At 40.2% G+C, this 23,012-nt stretch overlaps 1 protein-coding gene across 12 annotated transcripts in view; it reads right to left on the reverse strand.

Moving 5' to 3' along the window:
* The window catches only part of ncoa2 (nuclear receptor coactivator 2), a 312,874-nt gene that overhangs the window by 194,227 nt on the left and 95,635 nt on the right, over positions 1-23,012 (reverse strand). For 9 of the 12 annotated variants that reach the window (XM_059982705.1, XM_059982738.1, XM_059982747.1 and 6 more), the window contains one exon: positions 2,290-2,369. The exons of 1 other annotated variant lie outside the window; for it this stretch is intronic. The gene's annotated coding sequence lies outside the window, so the exon portion shown is untranslated. Of the gene's footprint in view, positions 1-2,289; positions 2,370-2,715; positions 2,735-12,510; positions 12,627-23,012 lie in introns of those variants that run through there. 2 more of the 12 variants (XM_059982695.1, XM_059982714.1) reach the window with 2 other exon arrangements.

Consider the following 23,012-nt stretch of genomic DNA (forward strand, 5'->3'; position numbering starts at 1 on the left):
AAATGCTGTTGCCTTTTAAAATAAAAAGAGTACTTCTTCTACACAGTATTACCATATTCTTATTTCATTGCTTTGTATCAAACACAAATTCAGTGCTTACAATATTATTTACAGAACTTATTAAATTTTATTCGCATGTATAACTCATATCAATTGAAACATGTTCCATATTGAACCTATATGTTTGGAATATGCCAAGTTTGCAACAAAACGAGGTAACTAATGATCCAAAACTGAAAGTGAACAGCATAGAACATTAATTAGTGATTTGCATTAAACCAAAATTCCATTAAGTAACAATAATAAGATTCCATTCCTCAGTCAGCCATTTTACTTGTATGAAAGTTTACAATTTAGGTCATGGAATACTGCAGCAAGTACAAACTGTGGAGTATTTTTTTTTAATATTTCTTGTGACAGTGAATTAGCCAGTTGTGATTGAATCCATACTCTCAGTGAAGGAAAAAATGTTAGAGGGCATTTTCCTGACATTTATGATAAAGGAATCTTTCAATATTCCAGCACACACCTTGAAAATGAAGATATTGTAATTTGATTATTTTCTGCCATTGTATCATCTAAAATTAAAACACACATACACACAGCTTCAATGGACTCTAATATTTTAACTTCCCCAATCTTAAAATTTGCAACCTCAAGAAAGCAAATTGCTAAAAGCTGAAGCATGCCAATCAATCATTTTCTGACAGCCACTAAACCAAAAAAAAATTGCATTCACAGGCGCATGTCCTTTTACACTTGAGCTAATAATTTCCTGGTGTAGGCAAAAGAAAACAAAGTCTTTAAATTGGATCTAATGGCTTTCCTTCTACCACCATTTGCACATCCACCAACATTACCAGCATATGCGCGCACACAGATAAATTAATGAAACACCATCCTATCTCTTGCACATGCATTTTTAAATTTAAGTTAATTAATTTCTGCTTCTCTAATCTTAAGATTTTTATTCCCTTTCTTTCACTTCTCCATCTGGTCTCATTTTAGCCCAGATGGTAAAACCACCTGGATCCCTACACAACTGCTTTCAAAAAAATTCATTTAATACAAGCACACTTTCCGCATGGGTCGCTCTCCTTGTCAGTTTCACTTTGCCCCAGGTGAAGCAGTAGCTCAGCCAAGAACGAACAACCCTCAACCTCTGAGTACAGCTGCTTACAGATGGAGTCAAGAAAGAATATCCAACAAGTCAAAGTTTCAGAATATTTAAGTGATTGTTGTGCATACTTAATGTAATGATTCAGCCTGGTAATTATAGCAATAAATTCAGAAAGGGTTTTTAGTTTTTTTTAAATCAAGAATCGTCAACTATGGAATTTAAGTCACAAGCACTGGCTCATGGGGAATAAAATGACCGCTGTATGAAAGCACATGCTCAAGGTCACACTTTGCCAATAAATTTTCATTCAGATGTATCCTGACTGAAGTTTAAAGATTTTAATTTGAACAAAGAAATTAACTTTGTCGCTGCTATTTGGAACCCTGATACAATGAAAAGCTAAGCTCGATTGTTATGAGCATTTCCTACAAGCAGCCACCATCCAAGTAAGGAAAACTGATCAACAAACTGAGGAAGACAAGTCGCAGATCATCTCCTCTGACATCTGTCCAGTACTATAGCTGGAAAGATAGCCACTCATAGTACCGCATCTAATCAGAGGTCCTTTAACAATCAGTAACAGCAAAAAACTGAAAATTCCAATGGCTTCTTCTTTTCCAAATACTAAAAAATACTCTTTAGTGAAAATAGCGATCTTAAGATTGGAAAAACTATGCTACAACCAGCTTCAGACTGCAAGCTGAAACTAAATGCAAGTTTTTAAAAAATATTTTCAAACATACATTTGATTGAAATTTCATCAGATTTGCTCATATGTGAAACAACTTTTATTCTGTGCAACACTGAGAAATTGGTCCACAAATTGTTCCATCTTTGAAATGGAGTGTTAAACCAAACTCGTGTTTGTTCTGTGAAGTGGACAGAAAACACTCTATGATATGATTTGAAGAGCAAGATCCAAGTCATTATTTATTTCATAACTCTAAAATAGATCACCCAACCTTCCTATCTGAAATTCTGTAACATATTTTCCCAGATTAAAATACAAAGACTATCCACTTAGGTTTGCTCCAACAATATGAAAGGTTCTATAATTTACACAACATCTGTTTTTTTATCATACTATGGTCTCCAAGAACTACATAGGATTTGTGCACTAATTCTAAACTGTTAATGTCTACAAGCAAAAATGTCACACTTTAACGTACCTTGGCTCTACTCCAAAAACACCCCTAGGGCATTTCGGTCACAGTATGATTGACAGTCTTCAGACATTATTCTCTTCACTCTGCCAAAAAAAAACATGTAACAACATTAATCAGAATAATACACTGATAACCCAATCCCTTTCATAAACTGCTCAATTTAACTAGAGCAGTAGAACTATTGAGCTTACGTCTCTGGTCTAAGCTCCAAATAAATTGCATAGAATTATACTTTTCATTATACGACTTATCAAAGCATTGGAATTAACTTGAGGAAGAACAGGTCGAGTCTCCATACTATAGCAGAATTTTGCCTCAGTTGAGACAAAAACTGAACATATTGAGGCAACTGTGTATTCAACTCTGTCTGAAATCCAGATCCACTATGACCTTACAAAAGCAAGAGAGGAGTTGTTCCGTCCTACTAACCTTTTGGGCCATGGATCCCAAACATGGATGAAGCCCAGAATTGTTACAAAATGACATCCCTAATTTAAGTCTCTGAAGCATAGCAGAATGTGTACATTAGTGAATTTATCTAGCATTTCTTCATAAGCCAGAAGATCCTTCTAAAGATTCAGCCCCTAAAATTGATGTGGTCGAACTGGAACCTCCCTTTGCAGCAGCACATCATTGACACCATGGGGTGATTGATAAGTTTGTGACCTACGGTAGAAAGAAATGTGTTATTAACTTCAAGCTTTCTACTTACTCACTCAGAGTTGAATTGCACGTGTATGTAACGAGAGCAGTATATCTCCTTCTACCTTAGGCCATGAACTTATCAATTACTTCTGCTGAGGACCTCTTCTGGAGGTCCAAGATGCCAACTTCTACAAAGAAGGGACCCGTTTGCTCCACAACCGCTGGACTAAGTGTGTAAATGTAGGAAAAATAAATGTGCTAGGTTTTCTAAAATTGACTCCTTCTACCTTAGGCCACAAACTTATCAATCACCCCTCGTATAATGGTCTGATAGTAGAATATGTGGCACCCAAATTATAACCCCTGCAATAAAAGTTACAGCTATTCTTCATCAGTTTAGTGTTGAGTCCTAATTTATTTAACTTCCAGTGACCTTAAGATTTTGATGCAAGGCCAAGAAAGTTGCAAGAGTAAATCTGAGATGCATTATCAAGTCATTTATGAAGTGTTAACTGTGGAAAAAAAAACCCAAAGAACTCCCAACGGTGAGTGATTCCACTAGGCATTTATGGTCTTCATAAATCTCCAAGTTTTCTTTTAAAGTATATGCCAAAAATCCAATTTGTATTTACTGCACAATCTATCCAAGTAACTGACACACACTATTGCCAAGAAACTGAATGTTTTTGTTAAATGCATGATCTGTGTAAAATTTATAATTCTGTACAAAGTAAATCATGCTAGATATCATTTCTTGGTCTGTTGGCGACCATTGGGGAATTAGCACAAGCACTTCTGGGCTCGATTCCACACTGCAGGACTGACGAATATGTTAATCAATGTGCAACGGGGCCGGGTGTTTGCAAATACCAATATAAATGGGTCTTTAAAGGTGTGAGTGTCCCCATTCACAGTCAAACAAGGAGCAAATCCTATTGCAATCAGCAAAAAAATCTTGCAAATTAAAGGGGACGATGATGTTTTGCCCATAGCCTCTGTGAAACACGTTTTTCGGTACTCCATGAGTCCATAGCATCACAGGCAAAGATCACAATGCGTACTCCTGTACAAAATTCAATGGAATTATTCAGGGACTAGTCATAAGTCACAGTGGCTTGCGAGCCACTGGTCCAGATCATTGCACAAGGGATGGTCAAGTGCACAGGGAAGTACCATATCGCCTCCTAACCTCCAAACAATCCCACCTGTTTTCCCGTCGCCTTCATAATACACTTTTTTGCTGCTGTACTGTGACTGCAATGGAGATTGTCCTACAAAGATGATGCAGTAGGTGTGAGCTCTGTAGGCAGTTACTGTGTGCAGGATGGGCCCCTCTGCATCCAGCCGTGGCTAAATGCAAAAAGACTGGGACCTCAAGCCGAGACTGTGAATAGCAGGCCCATTGCAGCAGAACCCGGCCCATAAACCAGAACCACACTCCTTTCTTTGATGCGTTCTCTCATCTGGCATGGGTAAATACGGGCATTCAGTTTCTTCAAAGCACACACTTTACTGATGAATACTTGCTTTCTAAAGTTACCTCTCAGTAGAAATGTTTCCACAGTATGCAAAGGTGTATTAAAGAATCTACTAAACTTCTTTGCTAAATTGTAACCTTGAATTTTCAGCCAAATAGCTTCCGCAATACAGGTTCCATTTTCTATTGGATCACAAAGACATCTGGAATATTGCTTTAAACTGTTCTTTTTGACAGCTACTACACTATTGTCTAGTATCTCTTTAAAAGCTTGAGACACATTAACTCTCTTCTAGTACAATCAACTCCAGTGTCCCAGACAACATCAGAATCACTGAAATAGGTCCACAGAGGATGCCATCTCCCCAGCCCAACACTCATCTCTAAAGTATCTGGACTGTAACAAAATCTACACAAGACTATTGTTAATTGACTACAGCTCCACCTTGAATAGTATAATTGCAAACTCCTAGATGTGGGACTCAACACCTCCCTTTGCAACTGGATCTCTGATTTCCTGATCGACAGACCACAATCATTAAGAATAAACATCACCATGATTATCCTTGACAGTGTTTCAGAAGGTTATGTCCTGAGCCCCCTACTCTACCCTACCCTTGTGCACTCTTGAACATGTGGCTAGATTCTGCTCTATCTCCATCTACAAGTTTGCAGATGACACCAATGTAATGGGCCAAATCTCAAACAGCACCTTGTGGCACCTGTCTGAAACCAGTGTGAGAATGAGACAAGAGATGACATACCTGCCAAAGAACTAAGATCATTTCCATTTTCAAATAGCGGCCGACTTAACCTCAGCCTCAGATCAACTGCTGACAAAATGGTCATCTTCAGCTGATTAGTCAAACAGGCTTTCAGCTGACCCCCCCCCCCCCATTCTACGTTCCATAAAAATGGGTGCCCCGCAAGTCTCTGCTGCCTTTGTCTGAACTCACACCAAATCCCATCCAACCCCTATGCCTGTTGATCTGCATTGAATTCCAGTTAAGCAATGCTTTAATTTTAAACACATTGACAGTTTTTAAATTCCTTTTAGTGGCTTTAACTTTCTAATCTCTTCCAGCCTCATGACACTGGAGGCGCATGCTCCTCCATTTCTGGCCTCTTGAAGAACCTAGAATTTACACCACTCCAACTATATTTAACTGTTAAGATCAAAGGCTTCAAGATTATTTTCTCAGACTTCTCCATGACTTTATTGCTCTTCTCATTTAAAACTTATCCATTGACTATCATTTTGACATTCTGCTTGTCAGATTGAGTTTGAGAGAGACCCTGGGATGCACCCAAATATCCTGCTGTAATGAAGGTACTTTAAAAATGGAAGTTGCTGCCATATCTTAAGGTAGGATAAAAGTTACAGTGGAAAAGACCGCCTTGCAATAGCTTATGTCAACTGCTGTTCAGTGGTAGCATCCTTGCTGATACTGCAAGGATAAGCCCCAGTTCAGAGATGCAAACAGAATGTCTGGGCTGACATGCCGAGGAACAGTACACCATCAAAGATGCATTCTCTTGTGCAAAATGTTAAACTGGTAACTCATCTAGTCCCTTGGAGGGGATGTAAAACAAAGGGAGTATGGTGCTACTTTCAAGGTTTCTAATGTTTTCCTCAGCTTGCTCAACCAGCTTCACGATAACCCCTGATCTTGTCAAAAGGATATACCCATCTGATGATGTAGAAATTGGAAACAGTGACAATATCCTGTATTGGTGACTATGCTTTGCCAGCTTTGATGAGGCTCAGGAAGTCCCACTGTATGGTATCTGGTTCTGGGTTCTCTTGTGGTTTAACACCATCTATTGTTCCCACTCAGGACCTACTTACAGACCGTAACCCCTCCTCCCTTGACTACATCCCAGACTTCCCATTCACCCATCTGCAAACCAAACGTCTCCCACATCTGCATCACCCTCTCCCCAAACAAAAAATGCACAACCTCAACCCTTAATATTCCAAACTCCATGACTAATACTCTGGCGTCACCACTCTTTGCAGACATCCGTCACCCTCATTCTCTGCCCCATTCCCCGTCTGTTCCCATGACCTACCATAGCATATGCAGAAGAAAGGCCTTTTTACATGTTAAGCATTTAAGGCCTGATCTTTTGCAAACAAAGTGCACATGACAATTTGCAGTGGCCCATTCTCATAAAAATGTCAGCTGGGCCTGTCACATGTTTAACAGCCCATTTCAGGCAACAAATAAATCCGAGGATGATATGACCACAGCATTACTTTAAGCATTAGTTAATGCTTTATATCTTCGGCATTTTGTATGTTAGAAAATAATTTGAAGCAATTCCATTGTCTATTGCTTTAGGTGATGAAATAGCATTTTAGATTAAAGACTTTAATTTCAAAGACTAATCTTCTGTTTGTAGGGAGACTGTATGGAATCTTTGCAAATAGCTGAGTCCAAATTCACAGTAAAATGAATCAACCATTATTAAATACATTTATTGACCTTTTAACACTTGTTTGGAATACAAAATTAAAATAATCAAAAGCAATGACAAACCCTTGATTATATTCATGGTCAACATTAATTGAACCAAAAGATGATTATGGGTTAACCTACTTCATGTACAATATAAAACCTCAATACAATATTAAAGGTCTCTTTTAGCATATGCATTAGGATTAAGTGAGTAAATATACACAAGAGAAATAGACTGTGGCCATTTTACAGGTGTGGTCTTCTGCTGCTATAGACCATCCACTTCAAGGTTTGATGCTTCCCTACACACCACTGTCATAACATATGGTTATTTGAGTTACTGCTACCTTCCTATAAGCTTAAACCAGTCTAGACATTGTCCTCTGACCTCTCTAATTATCAAGGCATTTTTGCCATAGAACTGCTGCTCACTGAATATTTTTTTTCTCTCTGTAAACTCTAGAGACTGTTGCGCATGAAAATCCCAGGAGATCAGCAATTTCTGAGATACTCACACAACCCCATCTGGCACCAACAATCATTTCATGGTAAAAGTCCCATAAAGCACAACGACAACTGAACCTTTTGACCATGCATGTGTGATTTTATGCATTTAGTTGCTGCCAAATGATTAGCTAATTAGATATCTACATAACAAGGTGTACAACCGTATCTAAAAGGGGCTGTTGAGTGTTCATCTCCACAAAGGACATTTGGAAAGGGTTGTCAGCTGGTGATGGAGTCACATGGAAAGGATTGGGATTGAAGCAAAGGACTGAGACGACCAGTGGGAGTTGCTCTCAGGTAGGAAGGGTGTGGAGATAGCAAGAAGCAATGGAGATTTGGAGTGTTGTGTGCAGTTTTGGTCACCTACCTACAGGAAAGATGTAAATAAGGTTGAAAGAGTACAGAAAAAATTTACAAGAATAGAACATAGAAACATGGAAAACCTACAGCACAATACAGGCACTTTGGCCCACAAAGCTGTACCAAACACGTCTCTACCTTAGAAGTTACTAGGCTTACCCATAGTCCTCTATTTTACTAAGCTCCATGTACCTATCTAAAAGCCTCTTAAAAGACCCTATCGTACCCGTCTCCATCACCATTGCCGGCAGCCCATTCCACGCACTCACCACTCTTTGAGTAAAAAGAACTTACCCCTGACATCTCCTCTGAACCCACTCAACAGCACATTAAACCGGTGTCCTCTTGTGGCAACCATTTCAGCCCTGGGAAAAACCCTCTGACTATCCATATGATCAATGCCTTTCATCATCTTGTACACCTCTATCAGGTCACCTCTCTTCCTCTGCTGCTCCAAGGAGAAAAGGCTGAGTTCACTCAACCTATTCTCATAAGGCATGCTCCCCAATCCAGGCAACATCCTTGTAAATCTCTTCTGCACCCTTTCTATGGCTTCCACATCCTTCCTATAGTAAGGCGACCAGAACTGAGCACAGTACCCCAAGTGGGGTCTGACCAGGGTCCTGTATACCTGCAACATTACCTCTCGGCTCCTAAATTCAATTTGATGTTGCCAGGACTGCAGGACCTGTGTTATAAGGAAAGTTTGAACAAGATAGGACTTTATTCCTTGGAATATAGAAGCTTGAAAGGTGATTTGATAGAGGTATATTAAATTATGTGGGGCATAGATAGGGTAAATGCAAGCAGGCCTGTTCCACTGAGGGTTAGCGGGATTACGAGAGGTCATGGGTTAAGGGTGAAAGTGAAAAGTTTAAGGGGAACACGAGGGGAAACTTCTTCAGAGGGCTGTGAGTGTGGAAGGAGCTGCCAGCACAAGTAGTGTATGTGAGCTCAATTTCAATGTTTAAGAGAAATTTGGACAGCTACATGGAAGGTATGGAGGGTTATGATTTCAGTGCAGGCCAATGGGTGTGGGCAGATTAAATGGACGAGAGGGGATGAAGGACCCATTTCTGTGCTGTTCTTTTTGTCTCCAAGATGAAAAGTTGCTACTTAAACTGGAAAAGATGGTAATAGATGGTTCAACTGGATTCGAGATATTTTATGCAGCACTCTATGACCATCTATCACCATGAAGTACAAGATCAGACTCCTGCATGCATTGGTATTCTCCATCTTCCTGTACGCATGTGAGACATGGACCCTCACAGCAGAGCTACAGTGGAAGATACAGGCATTGGAAATGAGATGCTATCACAACATCTTGGGCATCTCACACTTGAACCACATCACAAATGAGCAGGTCTGCAAGACCATCCAGTATCACACTGGCCTCCACAAAGACCTTCCCACAACAGTGAAGAAAAGAAAGCTGAGATGGTTGGTATAGCCACGTAACAAGATCCAGTGTCCTTGCAAAGACCATTCTAGAAGGAACTGTGGAGGGGAAAAGGAGGAGAGGCAGACAGAGGAAAAGATGGACAGACAACATTAAAGAATGGACGGGGAGAGGGGGAGAAGTATGACTATGACTTCTATCTATGACTAAGATAGAAGTTGGGTGGGAACAACATTTTCTAAGGAGCACGAAATAGAGAATGGGACTCCACAGGGAAGTGTATGTAGCCCACTCCTTTTTCATTTTATGATTCATGATATTTTCTTAAATGTTGGCTCAGACATTTCCAAATCGTTATTTGCTGATGATGGTGCAGTGTGGAAAAGAAACAACCATATAAATTATATAGTTAGGAAAATGCAGGCGCTATTAATGAAGTAGAGGAATGCAGATGTTGGTGGGGATTTAACTTTTCTGTTGAAAGACTCAAGTTATTTCTTTCTCTAAAAGGAACATTACACCCACAACTGCTCTCTAGTTATATGGTAAATCTCTTAAACAAGAAAGAGTGGTAAAGTCTGTAGGTATGTGGATGAACGCAAGGCTAACATGGAAGTGTAGCATGTATTGTTTGAACGCAGTTCCTATGAAGTGTAAAGGAAACATCTAATTGCTAAAGTGAGACCTTGGGGACAGACACAGTTTAACATGGAAAGTTGGGCAGGATATCACTGCCATCATAACGTATAATAGTGTGCATTTGTCTTTTTGTAAAGCATTAGACTTTTTGATATTATTTGAGGATTTTCTTTGGGGGGGGAGAGGAGAGAGCAAATTTAGTCGGATTCTTCTCATCTCTTTGCTCCACATTCCGACTCAGTACATGGAGGTTATGTGCCTTATGTTGGTCTGCCCACCACTATTAAACTTTACAAGAAGATCATCTCCACAAAAAACATAACAGTTTCAAACAAGTTCTTTTCAGAAATGGCGTGATTTCCCCCATTTACTGGCTCCTGTCACAGGTAGGTAAACATTACTTGATTTTCTATACAGGTGATGCTAATTTCATGCCCATTAGAATGTGGTTTGTAACCTTCACCAAAAAAAAAGTCAAGGCTAAACTAAATTGAATTTTGTTTACCAACAGCCCTCTGTTAAGAAACATCCTATCTGTGTCTTTATCTAATTTTGGCCTTTATTCAGTTGGTACTTCCTGCAAAACCTGAATAATTCAACAACCTTCTTCTGAGAATACAAACCATGTTATTGAATCCTCAGTGTAAACATAAATAATTTTGTATTGTAACCACTTAAGAAACATGTTATACTGTTGAGTTCACTTAGAATACATTACCGAAATAACAGAATGCCCAGTTCCAATCTCCTCATACGAGTCTCAGTTGTATACATTGGGCTCTCTTCCTGTAACTCCCAACTATTTTTGTGACAAACACGTTAAACTATAACAAGTTTTGTTTTTGAAACTTTGAGAGTAAAAACTTCACTGTCTTCCTTTGAAACATGTTTTTGATACTATATATAAAAGGGACTAGTTCAAAGTTAAAACAACAGAAAATCTGCAGATGCTGGAAATCCAAGCAACAGGCCTGGCTGCTATGGAAAACAATACAATCGGTGTTTCGGGCTGAGACCCTTCAGCATGACTGGAGAAGAAAAACGCGAGGAGTAGGTTTAAAAATGGGGGGGTGGGGGGGGGAGGTGTGGAAGAAATGAGGGAGAAAAACAAAGTGATAGATGAAACCAGGAGGAATGAAGTAAGACTTGAGAAACTGATTGATGAAAGAGATACAGGGCTGGAGAAGGGAGAATCTGACAGGACAGAAGGCTATGAAAGATAAAGTGGAAGGAGCACCAGTGGAAGGTGATGGGTATGTAAGGTGATAAGGTGAGGGGGGGAAAAGGGACTGGAGAACCGTGAAGAGGGAAGACAATACTGGAAGTTTAAGAAATCGACATTCATGACATCAGGTTGGAGGCTACCCAGATGGGAACAACACATTGTATTCCATCTGGGTATCCTCCAACCCAATGGCATGAACACTGATTTCTCGAATTTACGGTAATGCCTCCCCCCACCATTCCTCATCACTGTATCTGCTTGCCTGCCCATCACCTTCCTCTGGTCCTCCTACCACCCTCCTTTCTTTCTTCCAAGGCCATCTGTCCTCTCCTGTTAGATTCCCCCTTCTCCAGCCCTGTATCTCTTTCAACAATCAACTTCCCAGCTCTCAACGTCTCCCCCCCACCCTTCCAGATCTCACCTATAACCTTATGTTTCTCCCTCCCCTCCCCCCACCTTAAATCTACTCCTCACCTCCTTGTACCCTCCAGTCCTGCCAAAGGGTTTTGGCCTGAAACAATGACTGTACTCTTTTCCATAGCTGCTGCCTGGCCTGCTCAGCTCTTCCAGCATTTTGTGTGTGTTGCTTGGATTCCCAGCATCTGCAGATTTTCTCTTGTTTGTGGGGGGGGGGGGGGGGGGGGGACTTTAGCTTCTTCACACAGCTCCACCCATCTATTTCTAATGGTTAAGGCTTTAATTCCACTGGTGAGTAAAGGAAGGAATGCTTCAAAAATAATAACTTACATTAAAAAAGTCATTCTTCTTACATATCAACTTGGTTGACTTGCAAATGTCGAAGCTACTTTGTAAATACAGCTAGATGTTTAATCCAGGAAGCAAAACAGTAAAATACAATGAAAGAAATGTTTTTTCAAAAAAATCACAGCATGAAGCTGAAAATCTCACTGGAACTTTAATTTCTCGATTTGTTTTATATACTGGGCAAATCAATAGCTTTATAAGAGAGAAACCAGGTTTGACAAATCCAAATATTTTAATGGCCTAACCAGTAAAGTGGATAGTGCCATCGAGCAAATTTATATGTTCAGCAGACATTTAATAAAAGTACACACAGAAGATTGTTACACAAAACATGCTGACAAGAATGCTATTATCTATTTGGAATAAAAGACTGGTTAATGGACAGAAAGCACCGAGTAGGATTAAATGGGTCATTTTTTGGTTAGCAGATTGTAACTAATGGCGAGCTATACAGAGTTACGTTCTCTGTTAGGGATGTCAATTACTCATTACTTACATATGATTAATGCAATTGCAAAATACCGCATTCATTTTCTTTTCCTCCACCCCCCCCCCCCCCAACCTCACTCCAGTATAATCCCGTTGGCTAACAGGATAAAGATGGGATAGATTTGTTAAATATATTTTTCTTATAATGACACAGGAGGCTGCTCTGTCAATCAGATCCATACTGACTCCCAAGGGAGCGATCCCATTTGTCTCATTGTACCTCTCCTTAGATCCTTACACACCAGTAACTTACTCTCTCTCGAATGCTCCAATCGATTCCCGTTAGATTCTTCATGATGTTACTCTACACCAAGGAGTTATTTGAAGTTGCCAATTAATCTTTCGGAGAGGAGAGAGATCCTGAGCATCCTATGCAGTTTCAGAAAAAATGGACAGCTCCAGAGGTCAGGTTTGAATCTGCCCCCCCCCCCCACCCCACCACCACCACCACCACCACCACCGATTGAACAATGCCTTGTAATCAGGACCTGGAGTGCATGGGTTTGGGGTGAGAGGGAAGGAATTTGAAGCTAGCATTTGGGACAGATTCTTCACACAAGTGATGACATGTGCGCGGAATGAGTCATCAGGGGTGGGGTGGCTGTGGTAAATGCAGTAACTACATTTGCAGGCCACTTGGACAGATGGATGGGTGGAAGAGGTTTGGAGGTCAGGTGGATGAGACTGGCTTGGACACACATTTTGGTCGGTGTGGATGGGTGTGCCCTATGGCCCGTTTCGGTTAACGTTACTCTACGACTTTATAAAATGTCTGAAATTACAATGCTTTGGTTTAACGCGAGAGGGAGGAGGCTTAAAGGAGATCTGAGGGGCATATTTTCCCTACACAAAGTAATTGATATAAATGAAGTGATGGAGGTAGAAGAGCAACAAAAGGCTTCTGGAGAGGGACTTGAATGAACTTTATTGCCTCAGACACCAGATTATATACAGAAATCATATCGTTTCAGAAATTATTCACAGGGATATCGGTTAGCTCAGAAAAGTGGTGCCAAGGTTGAAGGATCAGCCATGGTCTTATTGAAGTGGTAGTACAGGCACAAGGGGAAATTGTCTGTGTTCCTTACGATGTTTCTGTTTATGTTTTTGTTTCTCAGGGTGCAAACCCTGAGAAACATGAGCATCAGTTACATTGGAAGGAACAATGGACAGCATAGTCTTTGAGCAAGAGATCATAATCAGCAAAGGGGTAAAGAAAAAATTCTTCAGAGCTAAGAACGCTTAAAGTCCCTCAGGTGCCTATGATGACTTGATGGATACATTGAAACCTGAATTTGATAGATTATGTTGGAGAATGCTACAGAGGTTCACTTGTGAACAAGATGAAGTAGGCTCACTGGGACATTGATGCTCTCTTTTACAAAAATTATGAAGTATTGTTCATTACTTTTGAAGAAAAAACACTTAAAAAAAATAAAGTTTCTGCACAAAATTTTTTACTTGCAACTTTAAGCGAGGTTCAATACATCTCGTTCAACAAAAAAATCTAAAAATTATAAAGGAAATCACAGGACAAAATCCATGCTGTCACTGAGCTTGAACAATGAGTTGGAAGGACACAAAGTCCAGGACCAAAATTCTAACCGTATGTTTACACTTAAATCAACAAATAAGATTCTGTCGTAGGTAAAAACTTGAACAGTGAAATAATACATCTAAACATTCGAAAGGTTTTGCACGTTTATGAGAAATATGACTCGATGACAAGAAACAGAATAAATAGAACAGCAAAAGAAGGTTATTAAGAAAATTAATGGTACGTTTCAGGCTTGGTAAGAATCCAGCATGACCTAACAAACAAGGACATCATTTCACACAAATAATTTTGATGAGGCATTGAGAGGATTTTCTGACAAGGAAGCAATGGAAATGGAGAAAGTGCATAGGAGATCTAAGTATGTGGGGAAGATGTCCGCATCATGTAAAATTACATTTCGGGTTGCAAATGAGTGAGAAAGAGAGGAAAATCTTGTAAAGCGACAAAAGAAAGTTGCACTTTCCAAAGCAGGCATTTTACAAAAATGATCATGATCACATTAGAACAATTCAATAGTTAAGCCACTGAAGCATTTTTTCATCCCTACAAAGAGAGGAAATGACTAAAAATGTATAAAACAGTTGACTCTTTAAAATATGTGATCGAATGGAATATGGAATGATATGAAGGAAATTTAGCTAGCATATTAAAATTTTGAGGCCATATAATCAAAATGCTGGAGGAACTAAGCACTTAAGTTACAGCAAAAGGTTGAAAAAGATAGAGTTGACGTGTATAGGTTTTTTCCATTGAGTGTAGGGGAGATTCAAACAAGAGGACATGAGTTGAGAGTTAGGGGGCAAAAGTTTAGGGGTAACACGAGGGGGAATTTCTTTACTCAGAGAGTGGTAGCTGTATGGAACAAGCTTCCAGTTGAAGTGGTAGAGGCAGGTTCAGTATTGTCATTTAAAGTAAAATTGGATAGGTATATGGACAGGAAAGGAATGGAGGGTTATGGGCTAAGTGCAGGTCAGTGGGACTAAGTGAGAGTAAGCATGCGGCACAGACTAGAAGGGCCAAGAAATGAATACAGTCGACACTGAGACCCTTCTTCAGCAAATTCAATATTTTGAAGATGTTTGAGAATAACAAAAACCAAAAAGACCAATTTCTACTGGCAAATTGTTTTATATTTAACATCAAGTACCAGCATTAAAGAGAATGCTCAGTAGATTTTCCCCCCAATGGAGAGTTAAGAGGAATGCATTACTACTGTATAAATAGTTGCTTAGCAGCCCTTCATATTGCTGAAGAAAATATTAAGTGCAATAGATTGAGAGATTAGAATTCATGCAGATGATTCTGCTCCTGACACACTGCAGCAACACACCTAATAGCTTCCATCTGCTGTGAAGGTTCCACAATTAAAATCACCAATTATGCACAATTGTCAAGGCATTTTACGAATTAGGTACAGAAACCAAGATACACATGCAAGAAGTTGGTAAGGCCACATTTGGAGTACTGGGTGAAGGTATCGTCAGCTTTTCACGATGAAGGACATAATTAAACTGGATATGGTGCAAAAATGATTTACGAGACTATTCCCAGGACTGAAGAGCTTGGTTTAAGAGGAGTGGCTGGAAAGGTTAAGACTTTTTCCCCTGGAGCATAAGAAAATGAAAGTGGGGTCTTATGGAACACTTACAGCTTTCCAGAACTGCAAATGAGGTTAGGAAATGAAGTAAGGTTTGAGAGGGGTCATGTCAAATGAATGTTTTATTTTAAAGTACTTCCAGAAACAATATTGGAAACATCTAACTGCAATAAGGTCCAATGTACACCTCAGGGTCACAAACATCCTTGAGGGCTTAGCCTCATACTTACAGATCCCTTTTGGACTTTGGTTGGAATCGAGTTTGGATTTTTTTTTAATGTGTCTTAAAATCTTAGCATCAATTTCTGTTGCAATAATAGCTTGAGTGAATAAATTCCTGGGAACGTAAATAATTCACAATGTTTACTTGTACACCCCTTAGAGCAATGATTTTATGACTGGAAATGACGGTATTTATTTCTGTACTGAAAGCCACCATCATTCATCTGTGTCATCAACGAGATTTTGAGAAGTTCCTCGTCACTGAAGAGAAATGCCTTCTTATTAACACTTGAAGCTATTGTGAAAGAACTAATGATTTTAATCAGTACATTTCAAATGAATGCCTCCATCACCTCTTCTGCATAATGGCATGATAATCGCTATGATGCTCTTGAGCAGGAGTCCCCAACCTTTTTTATACCATGGACCCTAACATTAACTGAGGGGTCCGTGGACCCCAGGTTGGGAACGCCGCTCTAGTGTTTCAGAAACACCTCACCCCTAACGAACTCCCACAACACATCCCAAAGCTACCACAATGCCACTGGTTACTAACTTTATCAACCTTTACTTTTCCTGCCTGCAAATTAGTTTCTAGATTTTCCATCTTCTCCAATTTCTATATTTTGCTAAAGATACAGCCATCCTAATACTAGATCCTAATTTTCAAGAGGAAATCCACAAAGAAATTCATGGCTGAAATTCCATCACTGTCCAATGAGGGTATGAACTTGTAACTGGACAACCTCATACACCAAGAAAACAACAGAAGTTTTAATAAGACTAGAGAAAATATGGTACCAGGCACAATTCATAACATTCAGATTCATTTTTTTTAAATCACATGTACATCGAAGTATACTGAAACATGGAGCCGATGAAGGAAAACAGCAGGAATGGGTCACCAGATCAGGGTCACATCACAGGATTGAGGTCTAAAACACTGGAGCTGACAGGAAGGTTGTATCAGAATCAGGTTTATTATCACCAGCATGAGACATGAAAGTTGGTAACTTAGTAGCAGCAGTTCAATGCAATATATAATATAAAAGAGAAATAATAAAAATAAGTAAATCAATTACAGTATATGTATATTGAACAGATTAAAAACTGTGCAAAAAACAGAAATAATATATATTTTTAAAAGTGAGGTAGTGTTCATGGGTTCAATGGTCATTTAGGAATTGGATGGCAGAGGGGAAGAAGCTGTTCCTGAATCACTGAGTGTGTGCCTTCAGGCTTCTGTACCTCCTACCCGATGGTAACAGTGAGAAAAGGTCATGCCCTGGGTGCCTGAGGTCCTTAATAATGGACGCTGCCTTTCTGAGACACCGCTCCCTAATGATGTCCTGGGTACTTCGTAGGCTAGTACCCGAGATGAAGCCAACTAAATTTATAACCCTCTGCAGCTTCTTTCTGTCCTGTGTCGTAGCCACCTCCGATACCAGACAGTGATGCAGCCTGTCAGAAAGCTCTCGGTACCTCTATAGAAGTTTTTCCAGTGACATACCAAATCTCTTCAAACTCCTAATGAAGTACAGCTGCTGTCTTGCCATCTTTATAACTGCATCAATATGTTGGGGCCAGGTTAGACCCTCAGAGATCTTGACACCCAGGAACTTGAAACTGCTCACTCTCTCCACTTTTGATCCCTCTGAGGATTGGTATGTGTTCCTTTGTTTTACCCTTCCTGAAGTCCACAATCAGCTCTTTTGTCTTACTGATGGTGAGTGCCAACTTGTTGCTGCGACACCATTCCACTAGTTGGCATGTCTTGTTCCTGTACACCTTCGCGTCTCTATCTGAGATTCTACTAACAATGAATTGAATTGACTTTATTTCTTACATCCTTCACATACATGAGAAGTAAAAATCTTTACTTCTTTTCTGTAGGCCACCTCATTATTGTTGGAGATAAGGCCTATCAATGTAGTGTCATCAGCAAATTTAATAAGCAGATTGGAGCTGTGGGTGGCAATACAGTCATGGGTATACAGGGAGTAAAGGAGGGGACTCAGTAACAGGAGTCAGAGGGTTGGAGGTGAGGGAGCCCACTCTTACAATCTGCTGACAATCTGACAGGAAGTCCAGGATCCAGCTACACAAGACAGGGTGAAGGTCAAGGTCTCTGAGCTTCTTGTCGAACCTGGAGGGAATTATGATGTTGAATGCTGAACTGCAGTCCAAGAACAGCATTCTCACATAATATCCTTCTTTTCCAGATGTGTAAGGACAGTATTTAGAGCAGTGACTATTGCGTCATCTGTCGATCAGTTGTGTCAGTAGGCATATTGTAGGGGGTCCAGTGTGGGTGGCAGCAAGCTGCAGATGTAATCCTTGACCAGCCTCTCAACGCATTTGCTTACTATTGAGGTGAGTGTGACAGGACACCAGTCGTTCAGGCATGTTATCTTGATCTCTTTTGGTACAGGGACAATGGTGGATAATTTGAAGCAGGAGGGCACTCTACACTACGAGAGGGAGAGATTAAAAATGTCTGTAAATACACCTGCCAGTTGCGCTGTGCGCATCCTGAGTACCTGCCCTGGGATGCCGTCCAGTCCCACAGCCTTAGAGATGACCAGGTTGCAGGTTGTAGCGGTGACTTTCCTGGGAGGCTCAGAGTTAGCGACATCGAACCTAGCATAAAAGTGATTGAGCTCATCTGGGAGAGTTGAATCATCAGCAAATTTATAGATGGTATTTGAGCTATACCTAGCCACCCAGACATGGGTATAGCGAGAGTAGAGCAGTGGGCTAAGCACACACCCCTGAGGTGCACCAGTGTTGACTGTCAGTGAGGAGCAGATGTTATCACCAATCTGCACAGATTGAGGTCCTCCGGTTAGAAAGTCGAGGATCCAATTGCAGAGGGAGGCACAGGGACTCAGGTTCTGTAGCTTCTCAATCAGGATTGTGGGAATGATGGTATTAAATGCTGAGCTATAATCAATGAACAGCATCCTGACGTAGGTGGTCTAAAGCCCTGTGAGGAGCCATTGAGATTGTGGGGATAGGCTAATTGCAATGGGTCCAGGTCCTTGCCGAGGTAGGGGCTCAGTCTAGTCATGATCAACCTCTCGAAGCATTTCATCACTGTAGATGTGAGTGCTCTAGTGAGGATGCTAGGAAAGGGATGTTGGAGTGTTGCACACTATGGACAGGTCCTTTGGCCCCATACCAACCATAAAACAGTATCTACACTGTTCATTCACCTCGATTTCTCTCCCCTTCCTCCCCGGATACTAGCATTCACCTATACACAAGGGCAACTTACAATATCCAACTATCTCATCGTCACCAGGGAGGATGTGCAAACTCAGCACAATGAGCACTACAGGTCACTACAAACCCAGATTCCTGAAGCTGAACATTGCATCTGTACTGGTTACACCACTATGCCAACCTTAACTGGAAGAATAGTGGACACAAGTCCAGGTAAGTAGATACTGAACAGGCACAACTGTGAAGCATGTGGCCTCATTTTTCTCAAGTAATGTTTTAAAGAAACATTGCAAGGAGAACAGTATCACCAGATGTGCATCACAAAAATGAATTATCAGCACAAATGATATTTTCCCCTTGAATTTTTAGAGTGGTTCTAAGGAGTTTATATTGTCATGTGCACAAGTATGCACAGGTGCAATGAAAAACCTTCTTGTAGCAGCATTACAAGCAAAAAATTATCAAGAGAAACATACATTTGATTCAAGTTAATTTGACTAGTTTTTTTTTGAAGTAGTAACCAAGAAGGTTGATGAGGGCAGGGCAATTTTCAATTCAATACAGAAATGAGTTGTTATCACAATCCATTCAAGAGGAAAATAAAAGTATTTGTCATATACATGATGCAGAAAGAAAAATAAACAGCCTTACAAGTGTAATGGGTGGGTGGGGGAACTGGAATTTTAAACTCAGATTAGAAACATGCAGATTTAATGTTCCAAATTGCATACTGTTTTTCTCAATGTGCCTTCCATTCTAGTGCTGATCTCCCCCTTTACCCTTGGCATTTCACGTTCCAAGCAACCATCCACAGCTGCATCCTTTTTACTTGCATCTTCCTGAACATCAATTACCATTTTAGTGCAAACTTTGAGTCTTTTCTCCCTATATACTTCCATTTGTGAAAAGTTTTGTTTACATGATTGTGAACCTTGAATCCTAGTCATACTGCAGCAATTACTTACTGCGATCACAGAATGGTGCTTTGAGATTTTACTCTGTATTCACTTTTACTGTATTGTTCCATTCTGGTTAGACATTGCAGGAAATAACATCAGAATCAGAATTAATATCACCAGCATAATTTGCTGAAATTTGTTAACTTTATGGCAGCAGTACAATGAAATACATGATAAACAGAGGGAAAAACTCAGTTATTTTAAGTATATAGATGTCTATTAAATACTTAAGTTAAAATAAGTAGCGCAAAATAACAAATAAAAAAAAGAAGTGGGGTAGTTTTCATGGGGTCAAAGTCCACTTAGAAACAGGATGGCAGAAGGAAGAAGCTATTCCTGAATCGCAGAGCGTGCGCATTCAAGCTTCTGAAACTCCTTCAAGATGTTAACAGTGTGAAGAGGACATGCTCTGGGTAGTGGGGATCCTTAATGTTGGACACCACCTTCCTTAGGCACCAGTCCTTGAAAATGTCGTGGAGGCTGGTACTCATGATGAAGCCAATTTTAGAAGTTTCTGCAACTGATTTTGATGTTGTGCAGTGCACCCCACCCCCCCAGCCAGACAGTGATGCAGTCAGTCAGAATTCCCTCCGTGGGACATCTGTAGAAGCTTCTAAGTGTTCTAGTTGACAAATCAAATCTCCCCAAACTCCTAGTGAAATATAGTCACTATCCTGCCTTTTTTGCAGCTGCAAAGATATGTTGCATCCAGGTTAGGTCCTCGGAGATAGTGACACCCAGAAACTTGAAACTGCTCACTCTCTCCACTTCTGATCCCTCTGTGCGTCAACCTGGTCCTGATCTTGGCTTGCTGTTTACTGTTTTCTGTTGCAATTTGCAGAGTTTTCCTTTGCTGATGCAATTCAGACAGATTTCATAATTCCCCTTTAATACACAGATATCTGGCATTACTTTCATTGCACAAATGTGCTGTAACCTTGTTATTTCAGGGATGTCCTAATAATCTGACCTTGAGATCTGCAGATCAACTTGTGGGAACAAGCTGCTTTTCAAATATAAACATTTGGCATACAGATCATCCTAAACTTTGAGTCTAGTCTTTCATTAGGATGATCAATTTGCATTCAATGTAACCCAGTTTTCCTGCTTTAGCTCATCTAATGTTGAACACTCAACTGTGTGTTGATGACTTGGGAGGCAACTATTCCAGTGACTGCCCTTTCATCCTTGGAGAGCCACTGCTCCTGCAGAATTTGGAGGTTGTTGCACATCTCATCCTTGTTACTAACGATTGATCTATTATTTCCAAATCCCCTTCTTTTTAAACTCTACACTATAAAATCTCTCAAATACGATGGTACCTCCACACCATCCTTCCTCCCACACACCTCTTCTGTGCAGGTGTATTTTGAGTAGGAGAGTCTCATGCAAGAGTGAATCTCTAATTCTCAATCCTGGGAGAGCTGTGCTGGCTACAGCTTTGGAGATATTTCAAGAGGAAAATATTTTTTGAAAGATTGGGGAATTGAAGACCATGTGGAACTGGCACAGAAGAGATGTTGAGGCCAGGGAGAGTTAGATCAGCTATGATCACACTGCCTGCACAGCAGGTTTGAGTTATCAGCAGGCCAATTCCTGCTTCTATTTTTGTATGTTCATTACCCAAACCCAATGGTAGTTGTACCTTCATTACTCTGAACCATCACCAAAATAATATAAATCAAAACTAATTTTACCCACTTCGACTGTACATCAGGCCATAGATCAGTGTGAACCCAGAGTTGATTGTATTAATTGTGTGCAGACGAAAACACACACTTTTCAAAATTACTGTCGGATCTTCTGTGCGCCATTCATGTTAATGTGTCAAATGTGTTTTCGACATCACGCTTGTGGTTCATAAAGACACTATTTGTGCAACATTTACTTCCTCCTTTCCCAATATGAACTGGAATTTGAAAAATAAACCCAAGACTTTCATGGAACCTTCTCAGCAGAACTAACAGCATACTATATTTTGTGGCTACTTAGACTATATACAGGACTATCTTGCTGGCATTGGGCGATCAACCAGGCAGATTTAAAACTCTTCACAGGCTGTTCTGTTCACAACGTGCGCCTAAACTAATAATGAATGCTTCCTCTGGCATTTAGCTGCTGAGATACTCTTGCAAGGAATACCTCAATGGAGCTTTTAGTCTCTGGAGACACTGGATCTTATTAAGAGTTAATGAACAATATGTTTGGGGGCTCTAGATATCATGGTTGAAGTCAGTGGAAATACTGCAGGGAGACCCGCTCCTTGCTCCAATCAATCATGAATGCAATATGCCAATAACCAGGTGGGGGAGCCCCGCTGACACAATACCTCCCCAGCAACTTCTTAAGATCAAGGACACTAATTGTAAGAAATCAATAAATGAATCCTTGACCCGGTTACTGAAAATGTGAGTACACTACAGCCCACCTGATCTACAATTGAAAGGAAATACACATTCTCAAGTATTAATTGAGTGGAAAGCCTTACACCTGGAATAGATCCAGGATTTACCCACTGTCAACTGGTTCTTATCCTGGAGCTCAGTGTCCTAAGCTCACAGGAGCTCCTTGAAATATATGTTATCGACCAAAGTCTCCATGACCATGAGTTAACACTGGATCCATCTGGTAACCATTGTGTAACTGGGTGAAGATCATCCCTTGGAGGATAGTTGTTCTCCAACTGGCACAGAGCAAATTACCTAACATTGAATTAAACCAAGTGTAGATCCTTTGTGAACTGGACAAGTTGTATTTTAGTGCAACTTTCTGTGTACAAGCTACTCTGCAGTTTCAAACTTGAACTGTTCGATCTTGTATTTCCACGAACGATCCACATAAGTGTTAGCACTAACATAGTCCCCCCCCCCCACCCAAAAAGAATTCAGATTCAACGAATACGTTCATCTTTCTTTGGCAAACCTGTGAAACCTATTTCTCATCACCAAGCCTCCAGTTAATTTGCCTAGCTTTTTTTAAATTTCAGCATTTATTTGATTTTAATTGGTCTTCTAAAGTGATAGGATTATTGGGATTAGAAATTCTACATCAGTGCAAGTTGTTATCCATTTTTTCAGTGACGGCTGGTCATAAAGCACTTTCCTATGCGAAACTATTTGCACATTCCCTGGAGGTTTACAATCGCCTACACAATACGCCTGCACTCTAGCTATTTTGATGGAGGTAGGGAGAGC

The sequence above is a fragment of the Hypanus sabinus genome, chromosome 1 (genome assembly GCF_030144855.1).
Source record: "Hypanus sabinus isolate sHypSab1 chromosome 1, sHypSab1.hap1, whole genome shotgun sequence".
NCBI lineage: Eukaryota > Metazoa > Chordata > Chondrichthyes > Myliobatiformes > Dasyatidae > Hypanus > Hypanus sabinus.